Below are 17,814 nucleotides of genomic sequence, written 5' to 3' on the forward strand. Positions count from 1 at the left end.
GAATATAGAAATTATATATTGTTAAGAAACTCTATGCTATTTCCCATAATGATTTTACTAATTTTTATTTCCACAGTATGCAAGGCTTCCCTGTTGTTCACCTTCTCATCCACACTTGTAATCCTTTGGGTTTTTTTTTATAACAGCCATTCTAAGTGGGGAGAGGTAAATATATCATTGCAATTATGTTTTTTCTGATGTCAGGGATTGAATCCAGGGTTGCTCTGTCGCTAATCTACATCCCCAGTATCTCCTCAACTATCTTATTTTGAGAAAAGGATTCACTCAATTGCTCAAGCTGAGCTTAATTTTATAATTCTCCTGCCTCAGCCTCCCAAATAGCTGGGCTTACAAGCACATGCCACCATGCTGTGTTTAATTGTAGGACTGATGTACACTTACTGTGCTTTTAATAATATTGAGTATTTTGTTGTTGTTGTTGTTGTTGTTTTACCTATTGCACTTCTACAGGTCTTTGTTTGAGAGCTATCTGTTCAGTTATTTTGCCTATTTTTTCCCTTCCTCTGGTCACCTTTTCCTCATATCTCTAACCACCATGTTTGGTTTTTTATTGTTGTTGTTGTTTGTTTTGGTATGAGGGATTGAACTCAGTTGCACTTAACCTTTGAGTCAGATACCTAGCTATTTTTATTGTTTATTTTGAGACATTGTCTACATATGTTACCTAAGGCTTCAGGTTGCTAAGGCTGTCTTTCAACTTGTGACCCTCCTGCCTCAGCCTCCTGAGCTTGGATTACATATGTGCACCACCATGCTCTATCACCCAGCTTCTGCATCCCATAAATACCTCTAAGCCTTTTCTTTAGGAGATAGATTTGAGACTGAGGACCATGGATGTCATACACCATTCTCCCTTAGAGAAATATTTCATGAGAATGAAGTGGAGAAAAAAAAATGTAACCAGCAAAGGGAAAAACTAGACTAAAGGTTAACCAAAGGAGAAACTAAGCCAATTTAAAAAAAAAAAAACAGAAACAAATCAAAAAGATGGAATACAAATCATATCTTAATATTTGAATGTTCATAGCCTACATTCATCAATAAAAAGACATAGAGTAGTAGACTGGATTTAAAAAAGCCCCAACTATATGTTGAATCCAAAAGACTCATCTCAGAGGCAAATACATCTACAAACTGAAGGTGAAAGAATGGGAAAAAACATATCACTTACATGAATTGCATAAACAAGCAGGAGTTTTCATCCTCATTTCAGATAAAGTAGACTTCAAGCCAAATTTAATAAGAAACAAAGAATGACATTTCATATTACTTAAGGGAATTATATATCAGCAAGACATAACAATTTTAAATAGTTATACCCCAAACAGTGGAGCATCTATGCACATCAAACAAACACTTTTCAATTTCAAAAATCAAATAGACCCCAACACAATAATACTGGGTGATGTTAACACTCTTCTGTCACTACTGGTCAGATCTTCCAAACAAAAACTAAATAAACTGTAGAACTAAATAATACAACCAACAATTTAAACTTAACAGACGTATATAGAATATTTCATCCTTTAACAAGTGAATATATTTTCTTATCAGCAGCACACAGCTTCATCTGTACAATAGATCATATCTTATGCCACAAATCAATTATTAGTAAATTCAAAAAAGAGAGAGATAATATCCTGCATTCTAATCATATCACAATGGAATAAAATTAGAAATCAATTACAAAATAATGATAGAAGCTACTCTAACACATGGAGACTAAAAAATACACTATTGAATGATGAATGGATAGTAGAAGAAACTAAGGATGAAATGAAAAAATTCTTAGAGGTAAATGAGAACACCAATACAACATATCAAAATCATGGTACACTATAAAGGCAGTACTAAGAGGAAAGTTTATTGTATTGAGCTCATTCATTAAAAGAATAAAAAGTCAACAAATAAATGACCTAACATTACATATCAAAGTCCTACAAGAAGAAGAACAAATCAACACCAAAAGCAGAAGGCAGGAAATAATTAAAATCAGAGCTGAAATCAATGAAATAGAAACAAAATAAAACATTGACAAAAGAAGACTTGGTTCTTTGAAAAAATAAATAAAACAGATAAACCTCTAGCCATGCTAATGAAGAGGAAAAAGAGAGAAAACTCAAATTACTAAAATATGTGATGAAGAAGAAAATATCACAAAAGAAATGTCTAAAATACAGAAGATAATTATAAACTATTTTGAAAATTTATACTCCAATAAAATACAAAATATCAAAGACACCAACAAATTTCTCTCTAGAAATGGATGAGGAGGTCATACATGATTTAAACAGATCAATTGCAAGTAATGGAATAGAAAATGCTGCCAAAAGCCTACCAGTCAAGAAAAGGCCAGAACCAGATGGATTTGCAGCTGAGCTCTACAACACCTTCAAGAAATAACTGTTACAAAACTCCTCAAAGTATTCTGTGAAATAGAAAAGGAGGGAACCCTTCCAAACTCATTCTATGAGGCTAGTATCACACTGATACCAAAACCAGATCAAGTAAAGAAAACTTGAGATCAATATGTATTTATTTGTGTCTTCTTCAATTTATTTTACAAATGTATTATAATTTTTATTATGCAAATTTTGCATATTTATAATTAAATTTATCCCTAGATATTTTTTGTAGCTTCTATAAATGAAATTACTTTCTTGACTTCTTTTTTTACATACTTTATTATTATTTGTAGATATCATACTGATTTTTGTACATTGATTTTTATGCACATTTAATTAAGTGGTTTATGAGTTCTATCAGCTTTTTGATGGAATCATTATGATTTTCTCTCTATAATCTCATATCATCTGCAAGCATGCAATTTAATTTTTTCCAAATTTGGATGTTTTTAAGTTTTCTCTCTCTTATTACTCTGAGTTCTTACAGCACTACATAGAATAGAAGTGGTGGACTGTGGTGAGCCGCTTCTGCCGTTTCTGCAGACTATGGTCGCCATTACAAGATGGCGCTGGCTCCGCTGTGGTCTGTGACAAACAACTCCTTATTTGGGAGAGTTGGCATATGATTTTTCACCACCCTATGAGAAAGCTCCATGTGGCAGCTTTGCATTGGGGCTTGAGATGCTTTATTAAGGCTGGGAGGGGCATCCAAAGGGGAGAAGAAGAAATATCAAGGGCCTGAATAAACTGCTGAAAGAAGATTCCTGAGTTGCGTCTTCCTTGCGGGCAAGGGGTCGTGACAAGTGGACTAGCATTACTCTCTTGTTTGAGACATTACAACCAAAACTATCAGCTCCCCGATACTCATCAGTGTCTTGATAGCTGTGGATTTCTCACAAATGGCCTTAATAATGTTGAGGTATGATTCTTGCATGCCTAATTTTTTGAGAGTTTTTATGATAAGAGGATGCTGAATTTCATCTGATGCTTTTCCAGTACCCTCTTATTACCCTTGTATTCCCCAAGTTGTTTTTATCTTGTGTTTCTATTTTCTTTTGCCTTGAAATATGGACATGTCTTAATGAAGACACAAATGACAAAACACTATGTGAAAAAATGCTTAGCATCACTAAACATCAGAGAGCTAGAAATCAAGACCACATCGAGATATCACACTACAATGGTTAGGAGAGCTATTATTCAATCAAAGATAACAAATGGTGAATATATGGAGAAAAAAGAACTCTTGTACACACAGTTAATAATAATGTAATTTGATGCCACGACAATGGATAATAATATGGAAATTTCTCAAAAACTTGGATAGAATTAATTGATCTACCAGTTCCACATCTTGGTGTATACACAAATGTATTCAAATTTGGATCTCCAGGAGACATTTGCCTTTCCATATTTATTGTGGAAATATATAAGTTGAGTAACCACTAGAAAGCTACTGTTTGGCATGGAGACCAAAAAGAAACAATAATATATTATGTACTTAAAATCTTTCTAAGAGGGAGTGTCTTGTGCTAACTGTTCTTATCAAAATAATTAATAAAAGTGAATACAGATAGCAGGAAAAAAATTTTAAGGGATTCAATATATTGATGTAGAGGCTTTGGTAACAACTACACAGGTATGCATGCAGTTACTTCCAAAATCATTAAGTAGTTGCATGCTGTTAAATATGGGCAGCTTTATAAATTTAAAAAGTAATTTGAAAAGCAAAAATAGTTATCTGTGTGCTCAGTCTATGATCACATTCACATTTTTCCAAAGCTCAGCTGATTTGTTTTATTCCAGTAATGGTTCTTGAATATCACCTTTCTCAGCTTCCAAACACATTCAACCTTGGATCTGTGCTTTTTGCCCTCCTTCTTCACATCTTTTTTCCTTCCTTGCATTTCCTTTCTCAGCATGTTCCATGACTCCCTGTGACAAATCCTTTGACAGAGAGGGGCCAGAAACATGTACAGCTTCTGTCTTCAGAAAGATCACCAACCATCACCACATCTGTAAACATATAAAGCCACTGAGCAGTCAAGTAAGAACACAAAGTGAATTTCAAGAATGGAAAACTAACCTCAGTATATGGATTGAGCCTCACAATGCCATCTAGAAAGTTGTACTGTCTGAAATGTGCATTTGAGTTAAGGGTAGAACTAGCCAGGTTTAAACAGTCAGGGATGTTGTTATTTGCAGTTGAGTGCAGTGCAAATTACATATTGTAATATTTTAAAATAACAGTTGTTGTTTAACCATAATTGTATAATCCTTAATTCCTTTAAGATTTCTTACTCAAAAAACAAGACTTAATAAACACAATGTTATGGGTAAATCAATGTTTTATGAAATCCTCATTTTTAACATACAGATTAAACTTTGGTTTATATCAGTATATTAATATTTGACCTTAAGGAAAAACTTCAAATAGCCTTGACTAATCATTTTACATACATAAAACCAACTCATATAGAAATTTTAAATTTTTTATCTGTTATCCCCCTTTTGTTCACAATATGAAACAATCCTTGTAAATTTTTGAGTTTAGACAAACATTTTATTTTAATAAAAAGAAATACTTTATGTTGTTTACATCACTCTTAATTGAAACAGTTAAAACTTTTGGGCCTTTGCACATAAAAATCTTCAATAAACCTTTGTATATAGAATTACATCTGTTTACCATTTTATGGAAACACAATGTTTAATTATATAGAATTATGCCCATTGGGACTTTAAATTTTTAGTAAAACCTTTTTAGTGCTGACAAATTAACTTTAAACCCTTTCTTTCATTTACCAATTTATAAAAACATCAATAATGTTATCCAATGGAATTGAAGGAGTCAAGAGTACTTTATAGTATATTTAACAGTTAGCATTTTGTTTGTTTGTTTGCTTTAGTTTATTGAACATCTTTCTAAAATAAACTAAGAGAAAGCCATTCTAATTCAATGGAAGAGATGCTGAAAGATTCAAGATTAACATCCATTATTGGCAATGTAAAACGGAGGGAAAGATCCGTGAATTGTGCCCCCATGGGAGACGGAAGGGTCAAGCCGAAAGCCATCAATGGGAAAGATGAAGAAAGGTGGGCTCTCAGGGCAGGGGTTTCTGGCTAGAATCTGTTTTTTGCTCACCATGTCAATTTTTTTCTCCCAGCCCGCTCAGGCTGATTCTCTAGGCTAAGATGGTGGAGATGGTGTTTGCTGTAGTCGAGAGAGGAAGTGATGGGCTGAACCCAGGGATAGTGCTGAAAAGCTTCCCGAGTCACGCTTGGCTCAGGCTTCTCCAGGGAAGATGGACAGAGGGAAAGGAGGTGCTGGCACCAAGTGAAGGCTTGGTGCACAGCTCTGGAAAGTTCAGAGGAGCTGGAGGTCCAGGTGGCAGGACATGCCTGGATAGCAAAGAGAGAGAGAGTCTGCAATGCTCATATAAGGGACAGCAGTCCAAACCCTATCTTGCATAAGCAGATGGAGTCTGACAAAGACTTGCCCTAACCTGTCTCCCATGTGGGACTGACCTAGTCCTATTAAGCCCTTGGTAGGCAGCCTGGGAGAGCAGGGGTCAGGGTAGCCCCATGTTGGGCATGACACCATGGGAGACAGACCCCATGTGGTTTCTGGCTCATCTCCATCTCTCAAAGCTTTTGGACATGCACACAGCTGGAGGAGGTCTCCCTGGTGGAGAATTTTGTAAAGCTCCTTCTAGTGAGACTGGGCAGTGGTGGCAGGGGGGTGGGTGGCAACTGCCTTGAGAAAGCAGCTGAGGAATGGAGGGATGGGGATTTTCCAGAGACTTCAGAGATGATGCCTGGTCTGATAGGAACCGTGAATCAATGCTCCAACTTGGGGCTAATTTGCTGAATGAGGTAGCTCTATCCTGACCTCTCTGGGCAGGGTTGGTCAGGGAAGACAGAAAACAAGCCTTCCCAAGACCCATGGGAATGAAAAGTGGCCAAGAAAAGCAGATTTGGGCTCCCAGAACACAATGAGAAAAATAGAGAGAGGGCTGTAAAGGATTCTAGGTGCAGGCTGAGCTGACGGCGCATTCTATCCATGATTCTGATCCTGACATTGGCTTGGAGGCAGAGACAGCCCTTCCCTGATCTTCCAAAGCCCCAGAGATAAAGAGACCAGGTGAAGGATGGGCTTTGGGGCATCCAAGGGCACAAGTATGTGATGGCCACCCCTATGGAACTCAGCGGGGACCACAAAGTTCCAGCCTCTGTTTGTTCTCAGAGCAACAAGCACGGCACGGGGTTTGGGGGGGCTTCAGTCTTGGAGATAAGGGTGGGGTTGCAGGTCTGTCTTCTTGGCCTGGGAATATTTGGGATTCCCCAGCTGAGCCATCCAGATCACCCTTCTGGAATTGCCAGCTCTCTCCTCTCTCCTCAGTGGACAGGAGAGTGAGTGGGATGGCAGCTTCACGAGCAGGAGCCACCACCCCCTCTCCACGGGACCCCCAGCCCCTCTCCTGGGCAGGACCCCCAGGGCCACACAGGCATGTCTAGATCTCCATGTCCACGGGGCAGATGTTGCCCGTTTTGTGCTCTCTGACCCACAGCTCTCTGTCTTTGGCCGGGTCCACTTTTCGAAGCAGTTGGTCCACAGGCTCAACTGTGCTTTGGTTGAACATGTCTGTCTCATGCCGCAGCTGTGTGTACTGACACAGATGTTGCCAGATCATCTCCACCCTCTCCACCTCCGGCTGCTCCAGCTACAAAGTGGTGGTCACCATGTCTTCAAACCACTTGGACTACGCCTGGTTGTAGAGGTCCACACAACGCATAAGGTCATCACCAGCCTGTGTAGACTTTCTCTGTGCCTTCTTGATGTCATCCTTTGACTTGTTGCTCAGCTTGATCTCCAGCTGCTGGGTCTTCATCTCCAGGTCTCTCTACCACTCTGTGAGGGCTTTCTAGGCCATCTCCACCAACACATAGTGGCTGGAGAGCTGCTTGCTGAGGTCAGCGATATGGTGGTCACACTTTTTCATGTCTTTCTTGAAGTTCTCATGAAAGTTCATTAGGGGCTTCTCAACCTCACTGTGAAGCTTGGCGGAGAACTTGAGGTGAACTTCTGCTTCATCTGCCAGACTCTTCTTCACCTGGGCCCAGGCTTCTCCCAAGGAGCCTTCCTCCTGTGCAGCCAAGGAGTTCTGAGAGAGCTTAGCCAAGTTCTTTGCATATTCTTCTTCAATCTTTATCCTCTCTCTGAAGAATTCAGACATTTCTTTCTGCATTTGTTTGCCTTTCAGTTGCTTTTGGAGCAGCAGTTCGAACCCAGCCACCATGCCATTGCCTTGGGGATTCTTCTTATCAGCCCAGAAGTAGTCACAGTAGCTCCACTCGGTTGGCTTTAGCAGTTGCTGTTCAGGCATGGTGTCTGGGTGAGGGAATATCATGCAATTTATCATCTTCTCTGTGGGGTCAACTTTATTTTCAAGATTATATATTTTGTCTTCATTGCCTGAGGTTCTATCTTCCAAATGGTCTTGTCTGTTGGTGATACTTTCCATTGAACTTTTAAGTTGATTTAGTGATTCCTTCACTTCAAGGATTTCTTCTTTATTTCTTTTTAGGACCTCTAATATATCTTTACAGAAGTGATCTTTCATCTCCTGAAGCGAATCTGTTATTTTACTGCAAAACTCCTGTGCCTGCTCTCTTATATAATTCTTTAAGTCATAGAACAGTTTTACTAAATACATCCTGAACTCCGTCTCTGACATTTCTTCAATGTATTCTCTTATGGGAGCAGCTTGGTTTGTTTGGAGCACTTTATTCCCTTGTTTTTTTCATTTTGTTTGTGCATCTTCCCATCTAGCCTTGTGGATCTGAGGCAGGATAGTTTCTACTCTGCAGATTTGAAGTGTCCCTGAAGGTTTCCAGAAACTCGCAGATCCAGGCTCCTGTTTCTGCAGGCTCTGATACACTGTAGGACCCAGAAGGCTCACTGACCGAGGACAATGGATGAACTCAACGGTTAGCATTTTAACCTTGTAAATTAATCAGATGTCTATCAAACAAAATTACTGATAAACATGAGTAATCACATGTCAAATTTATTTTACTTTACCAAAATATCAGACAAGTAAATGGTTAAGTATTCACCATTTTCCTTGTTGAAAAAAATTTCTAGAACCAAGGAATATTAGACATGTTGTAGACATTAATATTTTATTAATTAAGTTTTTTTCCTACCTAGAGAGACTTTGAGTTAAGTTTAATTTTAAAGACATATTTATTTTAATCTGTTTACCCAATTTAAACTGAACCATTTTAAATCACAAGAATTAAAGGTATTTGGATCCAATTTTTAATTTTATGAGCACTTTTTATGTATCTGCCAATTTTTAAATCATGTACGTGATATATGGACATATGCACATATAGACATACAACATATAACACAAATGTGCACACATAACATAATAGTAAAGGCCTTGTAGCTTTTCTCAGGTAAAATTTAGATTGCACTGTTTAAAAACTCCATAGTTGAATAAAAATAGGGCTGATTGGAAAAACATTAACCTAGGTCTGTAGAATCAAAATCATAAGCTCAAAAACTACAGACTTTAAGAAAAAGAAAGAGTCCTAAAAAATGACCAGCCAGTAATTAGTAAAGTATCCTACAATTTACTTTTTTGGTTTAGTCTAATATAAGTTCAGGTAAAGGGCACTTTTACTTTCCTTTTTTAAGGTTTTGAGACCAGTCTCCTACTGAGCTTTCATTTGCATTTCAATGTAAGTCCTGGCTTAGGTCAGAAAGGAGCTAGGGAAAACTGCTATTCTGAGTGAAAACCTCATGCCTAAGGCATTTTAACCAATTTTTTTAAGTCAGTAGTTGGACAGGTTTGGATGTCTAAAATTATGATACTTACTTTCTATTAACTTTGAGAACAAAGCTATGATGTTTAGTTCCTTAATAAGATAAGACATTTGCTGTCGAGCAGGTCCACTTCTTTGTGTGGCCATTCCTAGGTTTTGTCTTCTTCTTTCAGTGACAAACAGGATAAATGTTGCTCAAAAGCCTGCTCATAACTCAGGAGGAGTAAACATTTGGTAATAGGCTGTTTAGATATTTTGTATACAATAATTTAGTACAACAACAATAAATAGGATTCATTATTTCTATTGTGTTTATTTATTTATATATTATTTTTTGGTAGTATCTAGAAGTGATACGGTATTTTTTATTTTTTCTTGCTCTTTTATCAGTAATCAATTCCTGGAATTCCTTAGAAGTGTGTCACTTTGATGGAGGTATCTTCTGCATTCCTTAGAGAAAGCTGGTCTTTTCCCCATCAACCTTGGTAGAAAACCTGGCACCTGCCCAAGGGTTTGAGTAAATCTTTTTTTAGAACCTCTATCTCCCTGTTAAGGTGATCATTTGCTTCTTGGATTTGTTTGTGTAGCTCATTGTTGAAGTAATCTTTCACTGCCTATATTTGTTCTCTTATGTCTTCTTTGAGATCCCAAAACATTTTAACCATGTATATCCAGAAATATTTCTCTGTCTTTTTTTTTCTGCTGAAGTTGCCAATGCTTCTAATGATGTGTTATCTTGATTTGTTTGTGGTACTTTCTTCCCTTGTCTTTTCATGTTGCTCATGTGTCTTCCTTTCCAGCTCTGTGGATCTGGTGTGTTATTGTTTCTACCCTATAGATTTGTAGTGCTCTTTTAAGGTTCTAAGATCTCTCCTTTTGGGGAAGAACAATGTTAACAGATCCCAATTTCAACAATACATCACCTATGAACAAACTGCTGTTATTAAGACAATAATATTTAAGATGTAACTTTCTCCTGCTGCTGGCCTTCTATGGGATAAAAAGGCATGGAAATGACCACCCAAAAAATGTGGAATGAGAGACAAAGGGGAATACTAGAGAATCATCCATCAAGAATAAGATTAGCTTATCCTTTTACTGCCTTCTAAATACATGTTAATGATCCATCAGGAGAAGAGCCAGGTGACATCAGCTGTTGTACACCACAACAAGAGTTAATGGCAAGTCCATGAAATCTGTCATTCCATAGTAGAGAAAATATCACAGGTCTTCATGGTCTTTCAAGGATATAGACAGAATGGTGTTTATGTGACCCCTTTTGAAACCTTGCTGAATTTCAGATATTGTTGGGACTGAGAAGAAGAATTATGTAAAAACTAGACATCTAGTACATGTGGGCCAGTCATAGAATTGATGTGTGGTGTGGGGGGGGGGTTGTGTCTGTGTTTGTCTATGACTATGTGTCTGTGTTATCCAGGTAAGAATTCATCATTCTTGTTTTCAGAAAACTCAAGTAGTTTAGTTGAGCATTGTTCACCAGAGCCCATTTGCTCCAAAGTCCAAGAGCATTAGCTTGTTCATTAATCACAAATGACAGGTGAAGAATATCATATGCACAATACAAAGTTATTGGTATAACATGTTTAACTGCAATAGGAAATTACTCTCATACAAGAATTTCTAAATTACAGGGCTACTTGTTGTTTACTTATTTGTACTTCTTGTTGTGTATTGCTTTATAATTCTATTAAAAAGTTTTACATGGAGATAAAGCATATCAATTTTAACTAAAAATAAGGCATTGCTTTTCATGGACTCAATTTACAGCACTAGCTGGAATTCCAAAGAGAATTTCTTTTGCAATACTGACTCTTGGAAAAACTAAATGGTGAATAAAACTGAAAATTGTGAGGGGAATATTTCACATTCCAATAATAGTACTTAGTCCATAAGTATTGTGCATGTACCCCAAATGTTTTATTTCATTTAGTCACATGGTATTGATTCATAGGTGATCAAGAGTATGCTACACAACCTCATCTTTGAATGAATTTTTAGACCATGAAAAACTCTCAAGGTCATGTGGGAATACCTCCTTACATGATCAAGACTGTAGGATTTACTTTCAAGATGGAACATATATCAGTAGGCAGCTGGAAAAAGTTCCTACCTGGGAATTTGAAAAATGGTTCAATTTCTCAACACATAGTAGCTGCTTCCCCAGCAGAGGGTGATCTGTGATGTACTGTGGCATTGAGAGTGAATATCACTGCCTTTTTATGACCTTGTATATAGAAAAGAGCTAGTTCTCTCTGTTGCATTCCATTTATTAGTATTAAGCCATAATTACAGCACACATTCATGGGAATGAAAATCGGACTCCACTTCCTGATAGGAGGAATAACAAACATCTGTTGGACATATGATTAAATCCCCCAGAGACTCCCTTCTGGACACCAACTATTTAGATGTCTTCTACATGCAAATTACACTCATCCTTCTCAAGATCCCTGAATTCTTATTATAAATTGATCAAAGTATGTGATATTGTCATAAGACTCAGATCCATGTGCAAGTAAGTCTGAGTACATAATTTCTTATGTAGCCCACGAAACACAGTTTCTCTTAATCTACCATTACAAAACCAGGATTCTCCTTCATCTACTTTTCACTTACATGTTAACTTCCCATTAGTTCCTTCATAGTTTACTAAAAGGATAGAATATTTTTACAATTTCTTCAAAATCTTCAGATTTTCATTAACAGTTTAAAAAAAAAAAAGAAATCCAGCTTTCTTCTACCCATTGTCTGGTTGAAAAACCCCAAACACATTTATGGTTATTAATTAGGACAACACCTCATTCCTGGGACTGAGATCTATATTAGAAAGTTATTGGCACAAAAGAAACCAGCTTGGTCTCCAGAGGTCTTGATTCATGACTCTGTAGCTACAGTCTCCTCTACCTGTTTTGTGGACATTATTCACTGGACAAGAGAGCCCATGCAGCTAGTGTCCTAAAAGGGACTTGAAGTAAGCCTATAAAAAGGGTGTGGCCCCTCACAGAGCAATGAGAAAAGGGAAATGGGGAACCTACAAATTTCCATCGAAGACTCACAGCTGCAATTGCTGTGCACTCTCTCAGACACTAGAGGTTTAACCAAATAAGAAAGAAGCCCAGAAGTTTTGGGATTTAATAGTACACATTAGCCCCTGGATTGGTGCAGCTGATGTTTTGCTCCTAAGATATGGAACAAGATAATGGCAAATGAGCAGCAAGATGAAATAAGACAAGGTTATACTCTCCCACTGCATTTTTTTTTCCTATTGTGACAGCCACTCACCAAAGATTAGAGGGCCCTACAGCAGATCATTTTCAAATAATGATAGCCCCGAGGAAAGATGAGGCTATAAGAGACAGACAAGGGGGGGGAAGTGGGGGGAAAATCTATTTCAAAGCAATCAACCACAATATATGCAGGAGGGAGAGAGACAGGAAATGGTACCACTAGCCTTCATGGTGCAGGAAGAAGTAACCACAAGTGGTGCAATTGCACCTTCTACTGACAGGCAAATGTTATATCCTTCCCTGAGTCAATGGCAACTGCCTCCTTATGAGGCAATGCAAAAGCCAGAAAGGGACTGTGAAATAATCAGGCCACCAGACAGGCCTAAGCCATGGATCCCAGAAATCCATTCCAAGATTCCAGAGATCCTTTTGAAGGTCTACATAAGATAAGAGATGAAAAGTGGAGTAAGGGAATAAAAGCCTTCCTAGTTGACACTGCCCTCATGCCCCAGCACCCTGCCATTTGGTATCCACACACATTGGGGTACACTGAAAGAGTTAAAGAAGGCAGTAAAAGAGGATGGGCTCCGTGGGCCATTTGCAGAGCAAATACTCGAATCACTCAGTCTTGAACTTAATTGCCCTCAGGACTGGAAAGACATAGCTAGAGTGGCTCTTGAGCCCACAACATTTTTTAAGTAGGAGGCATTTTTCTATGATGAATGTGAACAGTAGTGGAATTGTAACCACATCATAAATGTTAACCTCCCAGATGAATGCTTGCAGGGAGCAGGAATCTACAGTTCCCCTGTGTAAAAGCCACAGATGCACCAAATTATTTTGATAAGGTGTGGCTATATGCTTTAAGAGCCTGAGGAAATTACCAGCTGTCAGAGGTACATTTTCTAATCAAGGTTCAAGACAAAAAGCCACTGAAGTCTTACCACAGTTTATTGACAGAGTAAGCAAGGCAGAAGAAGGGAACATGTCTCATGAAAAAGCTAGGGCATCCCTAGACAAGGAATTGATCTGAGATGGTCTAAATAAGGAGCATACAGCAGAAGTTGTGCCAGCAGAAAATGGCACACTGGATGACTGGATTTTGGCCACCCAGGATATAGGGACACAAGCAGCTCATGCCTTCCTGCTGGAATCAGCCATGGCAGTTGCATAAAAGCAGGAATAAGGAGGCTTACAAACAGCTAATAAAAAAATTGGGGGAAAAAAGTGCACATTTTATTCCGATTGACCCTTTACAACCTGCTGGAGGGAATCCCCATGACTTAAAATCTAATGCTTTATGACAAATAGATGTCCGTCATTGTGCACCTTTTGGAAATTTAAAATATGTAGTCATTGATACCTATAGAGGCTGTATAATGGCCACAGCCTCCACAGGAGAAACCACAAAAAAGGCCATTCCCCACTTATCCAAATAGTTCTGGAAGTGAGGGAAGACATTACAGGTTTTCAGCTTTTCCCATGTTTGAACACGTTAACAGAAAAACCAGCATGACCATGTGCAGACTGCACTTCCTCTTAAGGAGCTAAAAAATGCTTGCTGTACTTATGGTCCCAATTCAGCCTTCATTCAAAGTCTGCTTGAATCCTTATGTAATGAGCCCTTACCCCTGCATGATTGGATTTCTCTGGCCAATTCTTGTTTATCAGGGGGTGACTATCTGCTTTGGTGATCTCACTGGACTGATAATTGCACTGAACAGGCTGGGAGAAACCAGAGGCAAGGCTTTGATGCCCCTTTAGACATGTTAACTGGAATTGGAAATTTTGCAGATTTTGAAAGGCAGCTAAATTATGATCTGGCAATTTATGATCAAATTGCTGCATGTACCAAAAAGGCATGGAGGGAACTACTTAATAGAGATGAATTAGCTTTGGCTTTTAATAAGATACACCAGGGATCAAAGGAGTGGTTCTCAGATATCATGGCATAACTCTACCAGGCAACAAACAGAACAATAGGAGTCTTGAATGCCTCTGAGTTCCTGGTCAAGCAGTTAGCATTTGAAAATGCTAATAAAGTTTGTCAGGAGATACTCTGACCCCACGGAAAAAGGGGGACTCTTTCCAAATTAATTTGCCTTTGTGTGGATGTGTGTCCCATGCAGCTACAGGGTTTAATTCTTGCTGTGGCTCTGAAACAGGTACTATGACCTCAGTCTTCAAGATGCCATTCTCAAGGGCAGTTTTTCAACTGTGGTAGAACTGGGCATATTGCTTGGAACCACAGGTCTCTGTGCAATAGGGCAGGGACCTCTCCTGGTTTGTGTAGATATTGCTACCAGAGAGATAATCACATGGCATGGGGGAACTCCAAAAGATATGGAGGGGGCAGCTGGACACCATTTCTAACCTCACTTCTGCCTTCTTTGCTGCCAGGGAACTGGGAGCAAGGCCTTCCCTGGCCCAATAAAACAGTAGGGGCATTACAGTATGCATCGGAAGAAAAGTCAAAGACTCAGACGTCATCAGGGCAGGCAATGTCAGCTCGTCATTATTACCAGCTGGCTCTGCAGAGACATTACAGTTACAGCCTGCCATGGGAATAACCCTAACCCCTGAATTGGGGCCACAACAAATTTCTACTGGGATTCATGGGCCACTAGCACCACATACCATAGGCCTGATTTGGGGGCAAAACAATTTACAAAGGGAATCTAGGTACTGCCAGAAGTGCTTGATCCAAACTTTGGAGGAGAAATAAAATCATTGTACAGTCAAATTTCACTACTGAGCTCTCTTCAAGAGATATATATGGGTGCACCTAATATTCTTTACTTACCACTCTATAAATGGCCCAGGTAAGAGCTCAACTTCCTGGTCCCTGGACCAAATGTATTGGGATCAGTTAGTTCAGAAAGAGTGCTGAATATTAAAATAAATATCTGCTGGATATTAAAATAAATCATAAAATAATTCAGGGTATTGTGGATACTGGAACCTATAGGTCTATTCTATCTAGCAGATTCTGGCCTAAGAGCTGCCCTTTCCATATTGTAGGGGATTAATCAGATCTCTCAGCCTGCATAAAGTGCTCAGTATCTTTGATGGAAAAATAAAGATGGTAACTCTGGAATTTTTAAGCCTTATGTCTTAGAAACCTTTCCAGTAAATTTGTGGGGCCAAGATATTCTAAGCAGCCTAGGTTTGTTATTAATAACTCCAAATTCTATCATGCCATCTGAGGGACTTAATAAAAAAATTTATTTCTAGAGAAATTGAGGGAAATTTACAAGAAGGGTATTTACCTATAACCCAGTCCTCCCAGCAAAGACTAATTAATTCACCCAACCAAAATTCTTTGGTAGGGGCCCGGACTTTATCCCTAACCCAGAGAACAGCTGAAAAAGTCAGTTGGCTCACAGAAGAGCCAATCTGGGTTAGTCAGTGGCCCTTAACAGGGGACAAATTAAAATAGCCCACATGCTAGTTCAGGAACAACTTCAGGCTGGACATTTATCACCTACGCTCAGTCCTTGGAACACACCCATCCTTGTAATTAAGAAAAAATCTGGCAACTGGAGGTTATTACAAGATCTCAGGCAATTAATTATGTTACTGAGCCCATGGGAGCCTTACAACAAGGGCTTTCTTCTCCTACAGCTATCCCTTTGAATTATCATTTAATAGTAATAGATTTAAAGATTGTTTCTTTTCTATACTTTTGCACTCAGACAACTGTAAAAGGTTTGCCTTCAGTGTCCTGGCCATAAATTTAAAAGGACCAGTTAAAAGATACTGATGGAAAGTGTTGCCACAGGGGATGTGTAACAGCCCTACTCTATGTCAAAATTTTATGACAAAGGCCATTATGCCTGTGAGGAAGAAAGTTCCTGATGCATATGTTATTCATTTTATGGTTAATATACTTTTAGCTCATGCTAACCATATGTACTTTTAAAAGTCCTTTCCCAATTAGAAACTTCACTCACAGTAATGGGCTTGTGCATTGCACCTAAAAAGTTACAGAGGATATCTACTTTCCAATATCTATTTCCTCTAATTGAAGGACACATAATCTATCCTCAAAATTTACAAATAAGAGTCAAGGAACTACACACTCTTAATGATTGTCAAAAAATATTAGGTGATATGAGTTGGCTAAGACTATCCTGGAAGCTAACTACTGCAGATTTAAGTCCCTTATTTCAAATATTACAGGGAGATCCTTCTCCAACTTCTTCTCATCAGGTCACAACATAACTGAGAACAGCTTTGTGAAAAGTTGAAATTGCTACTAAAAAGACACAGCATAGTAGAATTAACCCACAAGAGTCTATATATTTATTAATATTCCCAACTGCTGATGCTTCTACAGGAGAGATATGGCAATCATTGGAAATTATTTAATGGATTCGTTTAGTCCCCTCTCCTCAAAAGTCATTAACTCCTTTTCGTGATTCTGTTTCTCCATTAGTTACTAGGGGAAGAATGTGATTTTACAGCTGGTTGGATCAGAACCTAATATTATAATCATTAAATTTTCTGCTCAACAAAATGATTGGCTTTTCCAAACTTCTAATACTTGGCAAGTAGCATTTGCTAATATTCCTGGTAATATATAAAGCCATTATCCTCATGATAAAATTATTCAATTTGCCTTGGTAGCTGCATTTGATGATGGGAAGATTTACAGAAACCCATATTACTCCCATCCATGGGACTGTATTTAATTATTCTGGCTATAGGGCTCAACACATTACCTATGTGTTGTTTCTGTGATATACATGCTGGCTGTCAAAAGTATCCTTTGAGGAAAAGACAGCAGTTGGGGAACCTAGACCAGATAATTGTGCTATTCTGGGAGACTCAAAGTCTTAGATCAGATCAGTTATTAAAATGGGACTTCATCATAACAAGCAGTCATTTCAGCAGAACGTCCACTAACACCTCATTGTCCTAACCATTCTGTGATAGAAATTGGCACCTTTCCTAAGTGGATGGATTGTATAAATACTTTCCCAGTACAGCACAAGGTGTCTAGAAATAGTGGGTACTTTGTGGACTGGTCTCCTAGAATTGACAAAAAGTAAGTATGCAAAGGTGCTGCCATTACCCTTGGAGGATTTGTTAGTAACATGCTGACCTTCAGCAAAGGTGGCATTCAGAAAGATGTCTGGTGCTTAATTGCTGCCTCAGAATCCTTACATTTTACTGACAAGACTTTACCGGACTTTGTAGGCAAAAACTCTAAGGAGGGTTTCTATTATGGCCTACAGGCAAGTGTTCAGTCTCCTTATGTTTAAATTATTGGAAATGTGAAAGTTAAAATAAAACATGAT

The 17,814-nt window shown here is 38.3% G+C and overlaps 1 protein-coding gene and 1 pseudogene across 1 annotated transcript in view; both read right to left on the bottom strand.

The window, feature by feature from the left end:
• The window catches only part of LOC107135435 (steroid transmembrane transporter SLC22A24-like), a 180,004-nt gene that overhangs the window by 47,255 nt on the left and 114,935 nt on the right, over positions 1-17,814 (bottom strand). The gene's annotated exons all lie outside the window — the stretch shown is intronic.
• LOC107160263 lies at positions 6,911-8,388 on the bottom strand (annotated as a pseudogene).

The sequence above is a fragment of the Marmota marmota genome, unplaced genomic scaffold (genome assembly GCF_001458135.2).
Source record: "Marmota marmota marmota unplaced genomic scaffold, marMar, whole genome shotgun sequence".
In the NCBI taxonomy this organism is placed as follows: Eukaryota; Metazoa; Chordata; class Mammalia; order Rodentia; family Sciuridae; genus Marmota; species Marmota marmota.